Genomic DNA, 5,245 nt, shown 5'->3' with positions numbered 1-5,245 from the left:
CCTGACAATAACAAATGGATGGGAAGTTCAAACATTTGTACTATTTCTTTGAAGCAATTGCCCTAAGCCAGTAAAAGCTGTTTCATCAGCTACAACTTTGAATATTTTTATTTCCTCCTGACAAAATTTTAGGTCTGTGTTCACGAACAAGATATATAACTGTCAATAGCCATCTCTTCAGCAGATAAAGTTAGTTTATTAAACAGTAATCTGCTCTCCTGGTCTCTCCCCACCCTGACATATTGCCCATTTATTTCACATTCTTGTAGTGTAAAATAAACATGCTAAGTCTGTTGAGATACTCCCATGGTTATTTACTTTTCAAATTTAATAAGAAGGAGGGGGTGACCTTTCTTCCTAGGACAGGAAACAAAATTAGACCTGACAGTGATACACTATCAATTTTCACAACTATGAGAATATTTCATAAAGCAAGCATCTCTCTGTGCACTTTGGTGACTGCAAGCTGGCCAATGAAGTCATAAAACCCAAACCCTTTAAGTTCCTTCTGAGTTAATTTTCCATTTACTTGCAGGGTTTCATTTAATCTGGCAAGTTGATAACCATGCATAATTATGTCAGATTTCTTCCTCATCAAATTCTACATTTCTCAGGACAAAAGGAGTCTATTATACTTTTCTTGATGCAGATAGGAAGAGCATGGGGATTCTGCAAATGCTTAACAGAGGGACATGCCTTTGCAAATTAGCTTCATGAAACTAAGCCAACTAATTTTATTTTATTTCTCATACAATCAAAGGCAACATCAAGATTCTCTTACCCACAGTGTTATAACCATGAAAATGCATAATAAAGTTAAAGACAACTACATCTCCATATATGTACCCCCCCAAAAAAAAATGTGTCGGCAGTGCCAGGAAAAACGTCATACATTTAGACTCATTTTTTGTGTGTTGTGTTTTGTTTTATTTTATTTTTTTCCATAATCATTTATCCCTCTATATAGCTTCTTCCACCTCCCTCTACCCACCCAGCCCCCACAGTCACCTCACTATTGTCCATGTCCATGAATTCTCTCTCTCCCTCCTTTTTTTGCTCAATTCCTCCACTCACTTTTTTTATTATTCTTCACCATCTTGGATTTGGTCTCACAGCCAGAGGCATAATACTGATATGTGCAAAATAGTCAGGGCAGCAACATATGAAGATTCAGAAGTATTAAATTATTTAGAATGAAGAAAAGTATTTCTAGACCTTGTACAGACACTGCAAATTCTTTGGCAACGAAAGAAAATAATAAAATGGTCAAGGAGATGTATACATACAGCTCTCCTCTGAGAGCTTGAAGAAATAGAGATACTTTTTTCAATCTTCAATAACACTCTCTAATTTTCACCTCTACAGTTGTCTTAGCTTGAATCATAGTTTTGTTTTATTTTAAGGAGGATGGGTGTTGGGGAAAGGAATGGTTACTGATTTCCAGATTTTAAAAAAAATACAACCCAGGAAGAATTCTGATGAGGGAACCCCAATGGCTGGAGTCACTATTTTCCCCACTCTAGGTGGTGGTTTGGTGATGAGAAGATACAACCCTGTTATTATCACTCTCTTTTCTAGGAGTTTCATCATAAAGCAATCTGTTCATTGTATGCAAGCTACAAGAAATTTGGTTCAGAAAAAATAAAATTGTTAAAAAAGATAAATGTGAGATATTGTGTATAGTGTTAGGTTGAAGCCTATGAGATATATATATATATTAAAGTCAGGTTTTCAATGTGAAGGTTTGCATTTTTATGGTCCAGGTGTTAAGTTTCAATATTGGTTCCATTTACTGAGGAAGCAATCCAGGTTAAAGGTAGACCCAACAAAGAATACCCCAGTCCAAAGCAGTCCAGATTTATTATTATTACTTTTAATTTATTACTATTATAAAATATTCCTTAGACATTATTAACCATGGAGTGAATCAGGATAATATTTTAAGGATTATACTTTCTTGCATTTAAATTCTAGGTAATACATTTTCTTGTATTAATAAATACTATTAAGAGTTCTAAAGTTTTTCTGCATGCTCCTCTCCAACTTCTCCCTCTTCTCATCTTCACATTGTTAATGTGTCCCTAATTAATGCCAGATATAAGCCAAGTGTTTCTTGTATGAATGAGTAGCATGCTAAGTTCTCTTTGAGGACATATTTACACATTTTATTTTAAACTTTAATTTTTAATTGTGTTTGTACTTCAGATTTCATGATTATAGTTGTTTTCCTTTCCAAGTAAAGTTTTTCTCATTGCTAAAACACCCTGATGTACTTTTTTAAACATTTCAGTTAACAAATTTCTGCCCATTGCTAACACTAGTAAACAACTTTGCTTCTTCCTCTTAATTAGTCATTCATCTATCAGTGATTGAAAGTTACCATAGAGGTTCCCACCAAGACAAAACATCCTAATGTTAGGCCTATGATTCACTTTTTCCTTCAGGCTTCCTCCCCGACCCCCCCATTCAATATTATCTTGGATAAAGCATTTGAGAAATTCTTGATGGAGACTAAATTCTACTGTGATTAAGACTTATTCTTTCTTGGGATGAAACAGCCACTAAGATTCAGCAGAAAGTTTCAGTCAGACAGCAGCAATGTTTTCCAGTTCACAAGCAACTGAGTCATCTGCACCCTGGAGCCGTCCTACCTGTTTACAATGGGGAAAGGACTATTTCAATTTCTGTTACAAAGGACTGTAACAGTTCAATTCTGTTAGAACATGGTCTTTTCTCACATGATGGTTCCTTGGCCTTCTGAGGTTAAATCTCCAGTAAGTGGGCTGGGCACATTCCAGTTGAGGATTTGGCACTTAGCAGGGAGAGAATAGCTCTGCTGTCAGTTCTCAGTGAAAAAACAAATAACTCCAAAGAACAAAAGGAAAACAGTCCCTTTCTAGTCTTTGTCATGAATTTTATACAAAGTCAACTTTCTAACAGCTCCTCTGAGATAATGACTGGCCTAACAGGACTTTTCTTCTTGGTTAAACCAGATGCCAAGGGAGAAGGAAGGGGAACCTGGGGGAGAGATCTGTTTCTTTCCACTCTGCTGGCCAGTTTCTTTCTTGATGGGATTCCAGGATGTAAGTGTGCAAAAGACACACATGGAAGCAAGCTACACAAGAATGGCTTAAGACTCCGGGGTTAGAGGCCCACTCCAAATTGGTGGTTTGGCTGGAACTTGGTCCACAGAGATGGCTCTGAGTAAATCAATGCATGCAAGAAATAGATAAAAGGACAAACCTCCTGACTTTGTATATCTGGTATCCAAATACCCAGATTTTAAGAACATGTTCACATAAATCTGAATGGAAGAGTGAGCCTTAATTTTAAAGACTGTGAAGCAGTGAGAGCTCTGACTTGTACTCTCCTAAGGGAAGATATTGGACTTTCTATTGATAGTCCGTTGGAGAGACTAATTCCCACAGTTCCCTTGAGACTCAACTATATTCATTGGGTAAAGATCTAATTGGTCATCAGGACTCTAACAGAAGTACTCACTGAAGAGGAATTGACATAGGTACTGGAACATCCTGCATCTATCCTTTACTTAGACGTACCTTAAATGGCTGGTATTTTCTTGCAACAGAAGTAGATGATATGTGCTTCAACTATGCAAAGAAAAATGTGGAACAGAATAACTTATCTGATCTTATAAAAGCTGTAAAAGTACCACAGAAGACACTTCTGATGGATGCTCTTAAAGAAGAATCTGAGATAATCTATGACTTTTGCATGTGCAATCCTCCCTTTTTTGCCAATCAGTTGGAAGCCAAGGTAGTAAACTCCACCTAGTTGGGTAAACACAGGAGATATGACAGAGATCATGGCGGAAGGAGGTGAATTAGAGTTTGTTAAAAGGATCATCTACCACAGTTTACAACTTAAAAAAAGATTGCTGTATGCTGGGAAAGAAATGAAGCCTTGCTCCTCTAAAGGAAGAACTTGGAGTGCAAGGGCTTCCTAAAGTCACCTACATGGAACTCTGTCAAGACTGGACAATGAGATGGGCCTTAGCTTGGAGTTTTCATGGTGACGTAACAGTACCATCACCACCAAGTAAGCAAATTAAATTAGAGAAACCCATCACATTTGTAGTGGTGGGGTCTGTGATGAAAAAATTATCCCTCAAAGCATCACCTTTGGGCTCTGAGACAATGGAAGAAGGCATGGTAGTTGTGACGGCATGGATTGAAAAAATTCTCACTGATCTAAAGGTCCAGCATAAATGAGTTCCATGTGGAAAGGGGGAAGTTAGCCTTTTCCTAACAGCCATAGACAACTCCTGGATTCATTTAAGGAGAAAGAAAAGAGAATGAGTTAGATAATTGAGAGAAGTTCCTCAAGCTCCTGAGGACATCATCCAAGTCTTGGAAGAGAAAAAGCTAACCCCTGAAGAGTCTGGCAGTAGCCAAGATTTGGCCTAGCGACCCTGGAAGAGTGTCCTGTGCGGGCCTGCTCTTCAGGAAGGCAAGTCAGCCACTGTTGAAGGCCATGACCCAATCCAGGTTTCGCTTTCCCAGGAAGGAAACCCAGAACCAATGGAGGTTGAAAGGAGTGAGGAAAAGGGAGACATGGAGGTTGGGAAAGTTATAAAGGCTCTAGCAATGGAGCCCAGGACCGAGAGGCTCTGAGCAGCTCATTAACCCAGTGTCTGAAAAAGCCAGGAAGGAAACCCAGAACCAATGGAGGTTGAAAGGAATGAGGAAAAAGGAGACATGGAGGCTGGGGAAAGTTGTAAAGGCTCTAGCAATGGATCCCAGGACCGAGAGGCTTCTGAACAGCTCATTAACCCAGTGTGTGAAAAAAGGTATCCTTTCCAAGGAGTGGCTGGACATTACCTTTTCAAGTGTTTGATGAACATTAAGAAGGAGGTAGATGATGCCTCAGTTGAAATGCACTGGGTTGAGGGTCAGAACAGGGATTTGATGAACCAGCTTTCTACCTATATACATAACCAGATTTTCAAGCTTGTTGCCAGTTAACTCTAAACTTCTAGCACAGTTGTAAAAGTTCTATAAAGCAATTTGCTTTGGAGTGGCCTGTGGGGTGGCAAGAGAAATTCTACCATAGGCTTATTGGGAGCATTAAGTGGAATTACCTTTAAAAACAAAAACAAATTAATTCATTTTTAGAAATCCCCCCAACCCTCTTTTTTTTTTTAATTGCAGGACATTGTAGTATGGTAGTTCAGGAGGAAGAATTATAATTATCAGCATCAACAAAAAGCCATCAGAAAACTCAT

General features: G+C 38.4%; 1 pseudogene; it reads left to right on the top strand.

Moving 5' to 3' along the window:
* The first annotated feature begins 3,167 nt into the window (after positions 1–3,167).
* LOC102244568 lies at positions 3,168–4,985 on the top strand (annotated as a pseudogene).
* Positions 4,986–5,245: the final 260 nt, after the last annotated feature.

Source organism: Myotis brandtii, unplaced genomic scaffold, assembly GCF_000412655.1.
Source record: "Myotis brandtii unplaced genomic scaffold, ASM41265v1 scaffold56, whole genome shotgun sequence".
In the NCBI taxonomy this organism is placed as follows: Eukaryota; Metazoa; Chordata; class Mammalia; order Chiroptera; family Vespertilionidae; genus Myotis; species Myotis brandtii.
This window is presented reverse-complemented; position numbering and strand designations above follow the sequence as displayed.